General features: G+C 43.7%; 1 protein-coding gene across 3 annotated transcripts in view; it reads left to right on the top strand.

The window, feature by feature from the left end:
- ankrd11 (ankyrin repeat domain 11) overlaps positions 1–15,389 on the top strand; it is a 108,181-nt gene that overhangs the window by 54,521 nt on the left and 38,271 nt on the right. Inside the window, exon 3 of one of the 3 annotated variants that reach the window (XM_058382318.1) lies at positions 13,821–13,898. The exons of the other annotated variants lie outside the window; for them this stretch is intronic. The gene's annotated coding sequence lies outside the window, so the exon portion shown is untranslated. The remainder of the gene's footprint in view (positions 1–13,820; positions 13,899–15,389) is intronic. 3 annotated transcript variants of the gene reach the window in all.

Here is a 15,389-nt window from a genome sequence, read left to right as displayed (position 1 = left end):
ATTGGGCGTTTATTTATTTATTTGTGTTTCTGTTTACTGTGTCTGGGTTCTTTGTTTGGTGTTGAATGATGAGCCTCAGAGGGAGGGACTGTGGGAGAAAGCAGCTGGGCCGGACTGGGCTAGGCAGGGCTGGGCTGGGCATGGACGGAGGGCACTGAGGCATGGCTCGGGCCGAATCTGCTAAATATAGATCAGCTTTAGAGAAATGATGTCGTCATCAAGAGGAGGAGGTGAGAGAGGTGTGTGTGTGTGTGTGGCCTGTGGGACGAGACAGCAGATAAGCAGCAGTAAGTCAGCTACCGGGCAAGTCCCAAATCACTACATTTACACACCTGCTCAGAAATGACACTGAAGCTTTCGACGAACAGTTCCCGTCACTGCATTATCTCACACTTCATTTCTAATTCTCTCTCAGATTTCTCTGGTTACATAGCCAACTGGGGCAGTGGTAAAGAATCTGTACTACCAGAAGACTAGACTAGAAATATATCAAGCTGTTCAAATCGTATATAGTCTTGCACAATGTTTAGAATCGTTGAGCTCTCTAGAATATCTGGTCATGTGACCTTCCCAAGGCAATACAGACCAATACTAACATATTGCAGATCTAATGTATTTCATCAGTGCTGTTGGTGTGTTGGTTATTGTACCGAATAACAATAGGCTAAGAATGAACACAATTGCGAATACATTCCATTTAACATGCGTGTCAATGTGCTTACAGTGTCCTAGAAAGGATTAATAGATGGCTAGACATTTCTCCATGAACACAATATCATATTTACACTCGTTCAGGTTTGCGTGCCACTGAAGAATATTGTACGCAACGTATCAGCAATGCTTTCTTGGACGTGGCGCGCTCACAGGAGGCTGCAAGTTGGAGCAGGTCAGCGCAGGTGTGTTGTGGGTTTTCGCAAGTTATTGTTTGGGTTTTGTGTTGGCTTAGTATTTTTTGTGTGTCTAGAGGGTGTGTGTGTGGGCGGTTGTGTGTGTGGGGGGGGGGGTCTATATTTATAGAGTTGTTGTTGATATAGCTGAGAGTGGTGGTAGGAGTCTCTGTGTAAATGTGATGCGGTAACCGTAATGTCCTTTTAATGATTGTAGAGGCAGTGGAGCTTGGCCTGAGAGATCTCAGAGATCCACATCTCCAGATAGCTGTTCCAGTAAAAAGTTGTGAGGTCCCAGTAACATAACATTCCTGGTTTAGCAGGCATCAGCAGCTAAAATGACAGAACAGCTACATCAGCCGACCTCTTAATGGTTTATTAGTTTATGACTGTAACTAAGACACAGAAATGAAAAATAGTTTGTTTTTTTGCGAGTGCTTCATGTTACCGCTCTTGCCCAGCACCACAGACTTTTCTTCTCAGTCGTCTTTAAATGCTTGGTTTTCATCCTCGACTTTTTCAAACAAGCCGTATTGTCAGGTTACTGATCAGACCACAGTCTCGAGCCCTGTAGCTAGACTCTGGTCCAATAAGCGTCCTTGAGCTAAATAATTTACAGAAGCACTTGTGATTGGATAAACCACAACAGAGGCTGTGCTACAGGAGCCGTGCTGGTTTGTGTTTAGAAAGCAGGAGTTGCTTCTGCTGGGTCTGCATCCTCTCTAATCAACCATCACTGAATTTAATCAACATTCGATTGCCAAATGGGCAGTTTGTTCTCTGTGCCTCGTCAAAAACATAATACACATTAACATCTAACTGAAAGTGGGAAGAAATGAGCAGTAGTAGATCTGCTGTTAGGTATCCTACAGTTTAAAATGTATAAAATGTTTATGATTAAGTCGTGCACGAGTTTATCATCCAGTGTGTCTTCACTTATTATACCGGAGTGTGTGTGTGTTGTGTAGAGTAAAAAATAATCTACATATTCAACATAACGATATCAACATAATGATAAGACTAGGAGCGTTTTTGCGAAAACTTTTGCGTTCTTGTGAAATAATTTATCAACTGGAGATAAATTCTGGTCTCCTACAACCTCCTACTTTTAAATCAACTTCACACATCCAACAACTTTTTGATTACTGATGAATAATGTGGAAAAGGGGTTTGAGGAAAACTTGTTTGTCGTCCTGGGCAGTGTTTGTATCTGTGTATCTGACTGTGTGTGTGTGTGTGATCAGAGCTGTTGGTCTGCATTTTGTGGGTGTGTAAAGCATCAGGCAGGCGGGTGTTGGGCAATACCAACAGGAGCGGAGCGGGTGGGGAAAAAAACAGGGAGTGTCAAAGTCATGGAGAGCAGCTGTTGCTGGAGCAGGTGTTGGCTCTGTTTTGCCCTGCTTCAGCTTTCATGCCCCTGTGAGTGTTCACGCGAGAGCATTCCCCCACAAGGAAAACCGGCAGAAAGAAGAGAGAGCAGCAGAAAAACAGCAGCCATTACAAGATCCGTCTGCCCCACTAAGCTCCTTTTTATGTCTTCTTCAGCTGTGCTCACAGAGTTTGTTTTATCTCAGGCTTTAATGTCTCTGAATTGAAACTCGAGGTGGAGAATGTCTCCACAGGCTTAGTGCTTTGCAGTTCCAGTCCCGATTTTTGCCTCAGGCGTCGCCTCAGCTGCTGACACCCTACTCCTCTGCCGCAAGCTAATTTAAGGCTGTGGCAAGGCCCTGGCAACTAGGCCTGTGTGTGTATGATCGATTGAGGTGTGTGTGTGTGTGTGTACGCGCACACAGAAAGAGTGAGGAGTGGGGTTTAATAGATGTATAGAGTTGGAGTGTGTGTGATGTGTGATGAAGCGTGTGGCTGTGATGAGAGGCTTTGGCACTCTAGTTTGGCCGTATTAGTATTTTTTTTCTTCCCCACTATTTTTTTTAAACTCAGTAGGAGGTTTGATGAAGGAAAAATGATATACTAAACAGGCTTCACTTTCAGTGATAGACGCTGACTGTCAAAATATTAGATTTTTTTCTTAAGGCTACGTGCTGTTGTGTAGGTGTGAGCAACTTCACGTCTATTTGTCACTTTCTTCTGCGTGTACCAGCTGTGGGGGTTGAGATTTGTGCTAACTCCAGCTACAGGAGATATTAAAGTTCCTTACCTTTTCAAAAACCTGAATCTGTAACGATGGCATTTAAATACACTAAATTGTTATATGTTGCCTACAGGCCAGTGAAGTGGCTCTAACAGCAGATATCCACAGATAAAGAAAAGTTTCATGCCCTCAGATTGTGGAAAAAGACGGTTTTAAAGACGTTTCAGACAGGCAGAGATGAAGAGGCACAACTAAGCCAGCATGTAAAACTGCACAACAGCCAAATCAGCCAACTTGACTAAGCATCTGGCTAACGTCACGAGCTCAACTCATGAAGCTGATATCTGCTTCTCTCACAATTACCATCACAGATGAATGCTCTGAGTTTTCCACAGGCATGTCCTGGTTCATCAGCGCTTTGATTTCATTGCATACTCTGAGACCAATTTGGCAACTAACATTCTGAATTCTGTGTGTTCACTAAATTCAGTCTAGATTTGTATCCTTTTGCTATTTAGAATTGTGATGCTGACACTTGGTGTTTATTGTTTGTGTTGTTATTTACTCATTTATTTAGCTACAGCAAGTGTAATACAAACACATCCTTGCACAATCTAGTTGATCCAGTAAAAGAAAGTTCACTTTTGTAAACACTGCATTCGATTTTATCTCACGACCTGGAATTTCCAATGTCTAAGTAAGAATTTCCAAAGAAAATACTCCTTCGTCTTAGAATCTGTATACAGAGAAACAGGAAGGCCTCCACACCCATAAGTTCATCACGTGATGTCAAATCAACGTGGCCGCCCACAGCATCAACCATGTAGAACTACTTTACTTCATTCTATACACCAGTGTTCCCTTTACATCATTCAACACAGATCATACATAATCCCAACTTCCCACTACCTCCAGTTCCCTGTCCAGCATCCTGATCTCAGACCTTCCTGATCTCAGACCTTCCTGATCTCAGACCTTCCTGATCTCGTGCTGCTTCACCATGTCTCACACACAAACAGCAGCTGCTCCATCTGTGTATCTGCTAGCCTTCCAAAACACCACAGCTTTCTCAATTTACGACCAGTTCTTACAACCCGAAGCTTTCTACAACACATTGCTCACAAAGTGGAGGACAGATCTTGAAAGCTTTCCTAGTTGGCCTCCTCTCGACTACATTACAGGAATAATGAATAATAGTTTGAAGGAATAATGAGTTTGAAGTGTTCACAATTATATCACGGCTGTTCAATTCCATTTTTTCGGATATTACCGGCATGTAAAGGTGGCACATTTCTAATCAGTCATTTATAATTAAGTAGCCTGAGACGAGCAGAAGTGACCGGGGTGTCGGGCTATAAGAGTGTCAAATTTCTGTCCTCGTTTTTTTTTCTTGGTCTGTATTAATTCACCAAAATAGCTATCTATCCTGTCATTCATAGTTCGTTTATTATACCAGTTACTACTTTTTATACACTTGGGTTCCTATGTAACCAAAACATGGCACTGTGCAGCACATTGTCTGACCTGTACTGCACTTCAGACTTCCTGGTAACTTTGATGCTGATGTAGTTTACTGCTTGTTCTTGAATCCTGCCTCCTAGTATACTGTTTGAAGAACTGTTTTTAAATATAAATATACACCGATCAGGCACTAAGAGGTGGTGAAGATCTCATCATGGCACCTGTTAGTGGGTGGGATATATTAGGCAGACATTAGACATTTTGTCCTCAAAGTTGATGTGTTAGAAGCAGGAGAAATGGACAAGTGTAAGGATTTGAGTGAGATTGACAAGGGCCAAATTGTGATGGCTAGACGACTGGATCAGAGCATCTCCAAAACTGCAGCTCTTGTGGGGTGTTCCCGGTCTGTAGTGGTCAGTATCTATCAAAAGTGGTCCAAGGAAGGAACAATGGCCAAGGCTCATTGCACGTGGGGAGCAAAGGCTGGCCCGTGTGATCCGATCCAACAGACGAGCTACTGTTGCTCAAATTGTTGAAGTTAATGCTGGTTCTGATAGAAAGGTGCCAGAATACACAGTGCATGACGGGTCAGAGCTGTTTTGGCAGCAAAAGGGTGACCAACACAATATTAGGCAGGTGGTCATAATGTTATCCCTGACACAGCTCCTTTTTCTTGTTACCCTGACTCGTAAGACCTCGTAAGAACCGGCTTCAGAGTAACGTCTGACTAATAGTACAGTAAATACTCTGTCCAAGTGTCTAAGCTAAATATACTGCTGTGTCTTTTACGTGTGAAATGCTTGTGAGCTCCGATTTGATTCTGTATGTTGTCTAATCTTTTGAATCGTGAATTCAGGGAGTGTTTGTATTGAAGGGTTTTTGACCGAATTCCACAACAGCCATTCAGAATTCAGAAGAGAGCTTGTTTTGTTTTGGTTTTTCACTGACACTTCCCATCACCACTTTAAAAACCTCTGAGATACCAACCACCACAAAAACCATAAGTGGAATTGTTATCGGCACACAGCAATGTTTCCTCCAAATGTTGCCTCACAAAGCTTTCTCATTTCCTGGTCCGTTTAAGTATAATATTAATGGTTTCTAGGTAACCAGAACATAGGACCGGGCAGTGGTATGTAGTATCGACTTGCCTGGTGGGCTGTCTGATTAGATTATGACTGTAACACCATGCTGATGCGTGAAAAATGTGTGAGTGTTTTGTACCTGAGCATCTGCATCATGAATTCAGGACGTTGTGCTGGTAGCGCTCCAATCTCCTGCTGTAATCTCAGGCTGCTGCTGTTCTCTAGACCTGCTACCGAGTGCTGTGCATACAAGATGAAGTGTGTGTGTACAAGTTGCTGTGTGTGAATGGAGGAACATGAACGTGTCTGAGATGAAAAGGGACAGAGCTCAAGGCCTGCAAAGAAACACACACACACACACAGACACCTGCAGTGTGGCTAGCATCAGTTGCCTAGCAACATGCCTGAGTGTGACCAGGTTTGAGTAGCTTCAACTTTAGCTTCATAAATAAAACCGGAATGAGAGAAAAAAAGGATAAGAATAGATCAGACTGAAATTTGCGGTCTGATATTGTTGTATGTTCCAGCACACACAATTAATTTTTGTGTGAAATGTCACAGAGATGACCTTTCACCATACGCACGTGTAACGACGTGCATGTAACGAGAGTATGAGTGGAACAGAAAAGTACAGAGAGCGGAAGAGGAAAATGACAAAGTGCGAGGCCTGTCTGATCAGGCCTGTATGCGGGAAGCCATAAAGACAGAGGCAAAGGGAGACAACACAAGAAAGGAAAAGAGGAGTGCTAGAGAAGAGAGATGGAGGGAGGGGTGAGTGTAGAGAGCGAGGGGGGGGAGATTGGGGGGCGGGCAGCGGCGATGACAGTAGCTGGAATGAAAAGGCTTTGTGTGCTTAATAACAGTCCTGGCTCTGAGCCAAGGACTCAGGGAGGATGGGATTAGCCTGAACAATCAGGACTGCAGGATCAAAACAAGGAGGCAGGAACGGCGAGGTCACACAGCTACCATCTGCGCTGCCGCAGTGAGGGGGAGGGGAGAGAGGAGAGAGAGAGAGAGACGGAGAGAAGGAGAGGGGGCTGGCCATACACAGGCTGCAATAACGTGGCTGTACACAGCTCTGTTTAACCTACTCACTGCCACATGGCCAATATTTAGCACTCAGACTAAAGCCAGGGCGGGATGGGTAGACGGAGAGAAACATTTCTAGACATTTCTGCAGCTAATAAGTGCAGAAACTGCACGACTCTGGATAAACGATTATTGGCAAAAATCACTTTGTCTTAGTATGTAACAGAATTTTTACAGTATATACACAAATCAAGTAGTGGATCTAAATTAGGCATCTGAGTGTTCAGTTTCATAACCTGTTAGTGGAATACGCCATTCTTTAATTGAATGGAAAAACAGTATTTTAAATTGGTGTGGTGTAAGAGGAATAAAACGCATGCAGTTATACGAAAATAACAGAACAAGCTGTTGTGTTGCATAAGTGTTAATAAAATTCATAATAAAAGCAATTGATGATAGACTGGGTTGAACCGCTAGCTTTTATCAGCAGTTTGAAATGTTTTTAGCGCTGATTTGGCGTTTATCAGGATCAAACTGTGTTCTGATATTAGTTTGCTGTATATGTGGGAAATTAAGAAACATATTCCGTCTGTATGTAAATAGAGGTGTGCAGGTGATGGACTAGTGCAGGAGCAATCCCTGAATCTTCCTGATGCTGATTGACAGTTAAGGGCTGTGTGGTTAATGAACGAAACGACACGCCACTAAACCCTTCCTCGTACAGTATAGGGCTGCTCCAAGTCACCGCAGTTTCCAACAGAAATAACGGCTATGTATCCTGGTCATAAGGTCTAGCCCTGTTTTTTGGTATCGTGTGTGTTTTTGGTTTGCATAGATAAATGTGTGAGATGAGTATGTGCTTTTTCCTTTGGTAAATTGGAGCATGCATTTCCCCATTGCTGGCCCCTCGGTCACACTCTTTCGGAGCGCTGCGGCTGTTGCTTTTGTGGATGTGCTGTGTACAGGCTCTTTTATGCTTCAGCTGAATAGCTCACAGAAACGAGTGGCCTTCAGTGCTGCAGGCACAGGACACGCAGGTTTTCTCTCATTTTACCTCGCTCACTACATGCCTCCATCTCTTTGTTCCATGCCTCTTTCTTTTTTTCCCCCATTTTTCCTCTGAGTTGTATGAGAAAGGGGAGAAACTGCACTTATTTTCACTTTTCCCTTGCCTGCTCTCTCTGTCTCTCTCTCACTCTCTCTCTCACTCTCACTCTCTCTCACTGTCTTTCTCTCCCTCTCTCTCTGCCTGTTTTGCTGTGTGTGTGTGTGTTGAAGGGAGCTAAGTGACAGTGGTGTTTTGGCATTTGTGTGTATAAGAAGTGTGGGAGGTCCACTCTGTAAACACGCTCAAACAAACTCTTAGCCTTCAGTGAGATTGCTAGGAAACACTAGTGTGCATTTACAACCATCCTTGCTTACGAATATATCAGAGCCATTGCTTTAGCTTTTTTAAAATTAATGCCCCCCCCCCTTTTTAATAAATATTACCAGTGTCTCCATATGGGAAACATCTCTATTATGTACAAAGGAAAACTACTCAGGTCGTTAATGAAGCCTTAAATGAAAAGACACGCTTCCCCCCTCACTGGGTGTCTGGAGTTCACTTCTTTTCTAGTCCTTGGAGCTGCGAGGCTAATGTAGCTAACATGAAAGGGAAGCGGGAGGTTTGGTGTAACTGCATGTTTAAAGCATCACAGACATGTTTGTGGTTTCCACTGCTGAATGAAGCACTGTTATCTGGCCTAATTGATTACAAACACCAGAATAATCATTTCTTTTTAAACACACACACACATACACACACACACACACACACACACACACACACACACACAGCATGCTGCAAACTCAGTGTTTAAAACCTGTATATGTGCAGAAGGGGTTTGGAAGCTGATATGGCCTCTGTAGGATGTGTGTATTAAATACAGGGCTCCTGTCTGCCTTTGTGTGTATTCCAGTGAAAATGTAGAAAGCTCCATACGGATGTGTAGCCGGGAGACAAAGCCCAGGCTGCGTGGTGATGCTTTATGTCAGTGTGTTTTGTCTGCGTTTCATTGGATGTGTGCTACTGTGGATGGGATGGGATGGGAGTGGCACAGAGGCTCAGCTCGGTTTTAGGCGTCTGCCCGGTGATGTCATGTGTAATGTTATCCATCCTCCTTTATGAGCTCCTGTGCATTAGCGATCCGCAGTCTGGCCTGCTGTCTCTGCCATCAATAATTCACAGCGTCTCTTTAGAGTTAGCGCGCACACACACACACACTGTCTCCCCCATGGAAAGCTTGTAAAGCAAAGCCAGTCATTACGCTGTCTGTTACTTTGTGCGTTCTCCAGCTTCTCACTCATCCACACAGTAGGATTAGGATTATATTAAACAAATTCAATGGAACAGCTCTTCAGACTCTTATGGTTGGAGCTGAGAAGCGTGCAGTCGGTTGTCCTTATTAAGTGGCTACAGTATCGATCGTGTGTAATAAGAGCTTTGTTGTGTTGCGATGGAAGGGTGGGGAGACGATCTGATCCTTTCGACTGGTGGGTTTTGAAGAGTCGCGCTCTCTTCTCGCATCATCCTTTTGTTTCCACTTTGCACCATTTTCCACCAGCGTTCGATTATAATCACCTGCAGTAGAGGTGTCCAGCTGTGAGGCCTCACCCTGACCAGAGCTCAGTGTTTACTACAGTTTACTACAGATCTCTGCGCTCTACACCACCCAGTTAGAGCAAGCGCCTGCTAGTTGGGCTTTGGATTCACAGAATCAGTAATGATCATGATGTATAGAAGCACAGTTTGCGGGATTGTTGGCAGGATTGCGTGTAGTTTTGGCTAAACTGATATTTTTATTTTTGTTGCATAAGTAAATGATTACTGTGCTTTGATATTACATCGCCTTTGCCCCTGTGTTATTTTGTGAAATGTGCTGATGTAAACGTTTCAAATTCTTTTTATAATAGAATCGCATGATGTGCTTTTGGTGAATATCATTATATTATATTAAGATCATATTTCTACAATGATAGCATATTTTTTATTTTTTGTTTGTTTTTCAACACAAGCTATCTGTACATTTATAAGCAAACTAGTATCATGCCAGTTAGCACACACATGGTAAAGTTTGATAGTTTGACAGGATGGAGAGGTGTGATGGACCTAGGTGTGGTTAGAGGTGAGAGGGTGAAAATGCCACGACAATCGAGTATTATTAAAAGTTTGAATCAGTTACAAATAACTTTGTACATTTAATAGCAGCGTCTCCCCCACTGTGCCAGTTTTTTCTTTCCTTCACTGCCATTTTTCTCCAAAGCTTTCAGAAATCAGCTAGACGGCAGGATCTCAGCAGGCAGTCTTATATATTAACATTTCATTTGGACATGTCTGGTTGCTTTCTTGCCTCAGAACCCTATCTCAGCTGCAGCATGTGTGATATTTCAGATGCACTTTTTTTTTTCTTTTTTTTCTTTTTTTTTTTACAACTGTTGTCTAACTGTTGTGTAACTTCCTCCTGAATAAAATCACATGAAACTGTGATCATCACATTAGCACATGGATGTTAAATACTAATTTCTGTACTGTTGCTGCTCCATTTTCCAGAGCTGTGTGTGTGCGCCTCTATATTTGTGTGTGTGTGTGCGCGCGTTAGGGCGCATGCTCAGTTCAGGTTCTGGCGCCATTCGTGGTGACACAGCAGAAAGTGAGGAGTACACTAGCACACTCGCTCCAGAGACCGATGCCGAATGTGGGCTAATGTGGCCTTAAGCAGGCTTGGCTAATAGCTCTCCTCTGCGCTGTGGCAGTAATAACGTGATTTGGCTGAAGCGTTGCCGATAAACGCTCTATTTTTCAGGCCGTCGATACGGCGCTGCCGTGCTGCTGCTGCTCATGCTGGGTTTGTTTAGCGCTCTCCCCATGGTTGATCAATGTGCTGCTTTTTGCTTTCACCATTCGTCTTTTTCCCTCCCTTCTTTATCTGCGGTGTGGGTGAAAGCTGAGCAGTGGCAGACATTGCCGCTGCCTACTTGCCTTTTCAGGAACACATTCACTCTGACCCTAAGAGTTTTCCCGCTGCGCGCTCAGCCGATTCCCTCAAAGCCTCACGTGATTGGCCGAAAGCCTGCTAGCAAAGATTCCATGAGCGTCACCCTGTTTTCCTGGTCCACCTCTCTGCTTCTGTCCAATTTCTCTTCCTTGCCCCCCACTACAGCCTCCACACTGCCGCACTCTCAACGACTCTATTGTATTGGAAAGGAAAGAGGGGAGGGCTGAGAGCTTGATTAGGAAACCAGACCCAGGTCTCGCCTTCAAAGGAAGTTGAAGACCTCCACAGAGGATATTGATTAAAGACAGCGTGCAGTGGCCGTCTCGCTGCACAAGAAGCTCTTCAGGCTTTCCTGTTATGGCAGGTCTGGGGCTTGCTTTTGTCTGGACTAAGTATTAGGCTGCATTTTATGTTGCTTTTGTATGTTTTGGATTTGAATCCTTTAATGGTTTCTGCGGAGCACTTTTTTTTCCCCCTGAATTTAAATTCTTCATGCCTGGCATTGCTTTACTGATGATAAGCAAAATGTCTGGGTTTATTGATTTTTCTGTCCTCCCTCAGTACCTGTAGCACTTCATAGTAAAACTCTGAATCTTTCTTTTTTCTAGACCACATAACCCCGCATTCACGCGCACACGTGACATTCCCTGGTTCTCTTCTCCTCTCTTTGGAACAAGACACTATTGCTATTATCCTTCTCCAGGGAAGCTGTTCCATAATTCTGTCCCTTCTAGCTATTTTGATTTTAGTCACACAAGTTGTCCCATGAGTAAAAAGGTAGATCTCTAATTTTAACACCACCAGCTATCAAGCTTGCGCTTCCATGCGTACGCTAATCGCGGGTAAAAATCCTCGTGTGTTTTTATCTAAGCCGAGAAGCTATCGAGCGAGCGTGACGCACCTAATCTAGTGGTGGTGTTTCTTTCTTGCATTAATGAATGCCCTACCTTCTCTTCTTTCACTCCTTTCAGACAAAATTGCTCACATGAGATTGTAGAGCGTGCGTGTGCTGGTGTTGGAGCCGGCGAGGCAGTGCAGGGTGAATGAGGACGTGGAGGCGGAGTGTGTTTCTCCTCTCAATAGCTGATATGCCGTACTGAAGAGGGGAAAGAGTCCCTGTCAATCAAGAGGACATAATAATGATTGCCTCGCTTCTGTGACCCAACTAGCTCTCCTCTCTCTCTCCCTCTTCTCCTTCGTCTCCTCCCGTATCCCCCTTTCCCACTGCACGCATACAGGATGAAGTAAACACTTAGTTATGTTGAAGCTGAAGCCTCTTCCACGTGCTGTTTATGTAGGTCACGTTGGCTCCTTCTCTGTTTTTCACATGCCCACGTATTTTGCACTCCTTGACTTCTATGAGATGAGCAGGAGAGAAGATTTTGGTTACAGGAATTGGCTTTTGGAGTTCCAGTGCTGCTGGAGATGTTGAAAAACAGTAGAAAATGACATTTATTTTTAGGATTTCATGATTGGTTTTTTTTTCTCTCCATGATTTAGCGCACACATTCTAAAATGAGGACGAATGGAACGGCCAGCACCTTCTCCTGATGCATGCTTTTGAGGATGCAGTACGTCAGCAACACACACACCCACCCCTTTCCCTCTTCATGCACTAAAGCTTTGCACTCCCCCAGGCTTTCTCTTCATAAAGGAGACTGCAGAATGAGTCTGTTTTACTGGCTGGTCTGCGCTCGCATGTATTAAAGATGGCATGCGAGAGGCTTAGCTTCTATCGCTCGCTTTGGTCCTCCAATAAAAAGCCCTGCGCTCACCACACAAGGCTGCACTGGGGTTTTCCTAATCCTCTATAGGTGCTGGCTGTAAAGGAGGAGTATGGCTGTGTAGGATCTCTTGTTCTTTATTGCTGTTCATGCGGTTTTGAAGTGTAGGTGTGTTTACTCTTCCCATCGCTGCTTTACAGCTCACTGCTTTACTCATCACATCAAAAGGCAACTCACCTGGTGCCTGTTCTCCAATTCCCCAATAATGAATGACATCTATTTGTCTAAAGCCCTGAGCAAACCCACCGAGTGTCCAACAATAACACCAGCAAACACAAGTGTACCTGTGTGTAGAATTTTCTCCTAAAAGTCAGTACTTAAAGTGTGCACTCCAAAGCCAGCTGTTTGATGGTGAATGTTAGCTTTTAATTCTCTCTATGTTTAATGTTTGATGGGGAATGTTGGGATTTGAGGCGTTTTCCCCTGGGGGGTTGGTGTGTGATGCGGAATGTCAGATGTGTGCTGGAATCTGATGGTGCATATTGGATTTTTGATGGACAATATTGGTGTGTTGGGGGTTGTCGGTCTGTAATAAGGATTATTGGTGTGTGGTGATGAATGTTGGTGTTTGTGGAAGGGTGTATATTGGATTTTTGATGGGGAATGTTGGTGTGATGGTGAATGTTGGAATTTGAGGGTGTATATTGGATTTTTGATGGGGAATGTTGGTGTGTGTTGGGGATTGTCGATCTGTAATAAGGATTATTGGTGTCTGGTGATGAATGTTGGTGTGTGATGGTGAATGTTGGAATTTGAGGGTGTATATTGGATTTTTGATGGGGAATGTTGGTGTGTGTTGGGGATTGTCGATCTGTAATAAGGATTATTGGTGTCTGGTGATGAATGTTGGAATTTGAGAGTGTATATTGGATTTTTGATGGCAAATATTGGTGTGTGTTGTGGATTGTCGATCTGTAATAAGGATTATTGGTGTCTGGTGATGAATGTTGGTGTGTGGTGGTGAATGTTAGAATATGAGAGTGTGTTTTTGTGATGGAGAATATTGGTTAGTTTTGTGTAAAGAATTTTAGCGTCTGTTGGCACTGGAGGATATTTGTTGTTTTTGATGGAGAAGGTGGTGGTGGTGCTGATGAATGTTGGAGTTTGATGGTATGTGTATTTTCATTAGAGATTTTTGGTGTTTTGATGGTAATTTCTTGTTTCTAGTTCATCTAGTCATTTTGCCTGCTTTGGATGTATATAAAAAAAATAAAAATGAGTCTGGAGGAACTTCCTGGTTTTTTTTTTGTGGAATAAATAAATCAACTACAAGTCTCATCCATTACTGTAGGCATGTTGACACAGCCCGGTTGAAGTTTTCAGATGTTATGTAATCGTCTTTTTTTGGCTCCACTGTTCAAATTCTCTGCTCAGTCCTTATATATTATTATTATTATGTATATAAGAGTGTGTGTGTGTGTGTGTGTGTGTGTGATTGGTTCCAGACCAGGCAGACCCCTGCACTTTCTATGCACACATGGTTCAAGATCTGCATATGAATGAGGCCTTCTGCTACGAGAAAAGTGAGTTCTGGCTCCGTCTTTGTTTCCCTCAGAACAGGCTGAGGCCCCACACCCCTTCTTCTGTTATGCAATCCTTCTCTACTGGGAATCTGTGTGTATGAGTGTGTGTGAGAGAGAGAGTGAAAGAAATAGAGCACTAAAATGGGCCCCTCGTGTAAGGAAGGGGGGTGTTGTGGGGCCCGAGGGGGCAGACGGCTATCGTCGGACTGTGGGAGACGGCCAGAAGAGTCAAGCTGCGCTGACCTAATTTTAGAAGTGTTTGCAAGCACGTCGCTGTGCATTTGTCTCCGCATGGTACTGCATTATGATAGCATCTCAATCCAACCTGCATCTCATCCCGTTTCCTCAATGTACGATCGTCATTTAATCGCGTCCCGGAACTTGTTTGCGAGAAACACTAAACCTCAAGCAAGCAGGCTGACGTCATAGAGCAGACCATGAGGGTTGGCTCTTAGAAGAGCTCAAAATGGACGCTTTGTGTTAACAGCAGGCGAGCGCACAGGGCTACTCCACAGACCTGCACATGAGGATCAGCTTCCCCTGTTCCCCAGGCTCAGTGCTGCCCTTGTGCTGGGAGCTGATAGGCTCTCTCTGATCCCATGACCTGTTGCAAGGCCAGAGGTCTGACATTTTGTACTGAAAAACACTATTCAGTACTACGAAGTTGCTCTTCCTCTCGGTTTACAGCCCACTTGTCGTCGTACGTACAGCCGGATTGCTGCATTGTACCTCTTAGTCCTAATACTATCGTGTGTCTTGTTCTCTGCTACATTTCTAGTGAATAAGCAGCACTGTGACACCCATAATGACTAGATTATGCTTCAGCTTGTGGAATAATGTGGGAAATGTATTCTATAATATCTACTTTGATTGTACACTCGCTATTTTTTCCCTCCTTGCTGTGCTTAGGTTGAAAATCTTCACAGCTCATTGTTATTTTTTGAGAGTTCTAGGCATTAGCAGTAAGCCATCAACAGGAAATTCCAGATCGAGAGAGCGCAAGTTTAAGGGGTGTGAGTGGTGCTTCAGCTTTGTGTTGTGTAAAGGGCTAAATTATACATCTGCTACTGCAAATCTGCCAACATGTTCAGACATTGTGTGCACGTGTTCTCAGGTATTTGCCAACATGCTTGCACATAAAGTGAACATGTGACCAAAGCAGAATGTACAGAAAACGTACAAGGAACCTGGAATGAAGTTTAAGATAGAAATTGGGATTAATTAAGACCTCGCTATTTTTAAGAAGGGAGGTAAACGTTTATACCAGCGCATCCTCTTCCATCCTTCCTGTCGCTCCTCAGATTGTTCTTCTAGTCCTTTTGCCTACGTGCTGTATTTTGTTTTGTTCTGTTCTGAGTTTTGTAATCCCACCGCTGCTGGATCCCTGCTCAACTGAGCATTAGCTTCAGGCATGGCACCATAGATACACACAGTACAATGCTGAGATGTTGGAAGTGCGCTTTTTCTCCTTCTTTTCTCCTTTTGCAGAAA

Source organism: Hemibagrus wyckioides, linkage group LG27 (assembly GCF_019097595.1).
Source record: "Hemibagrus wyckioides isolate EC202008001 linkage group LG27, SWU_Hwy_1.0, whole genome shotgun sequence".
NCBI classification, from domain to species: domain Eukaryota; kingdom Metazoa; phylum Chordata; class Actinopteri; order Siluriformes; family Bagridae; genus Hemibagrus; species Hemibagrus wyckioides.
This window is presented reverse-complemented; position numbering and strand designations above follow the sequence as displayed.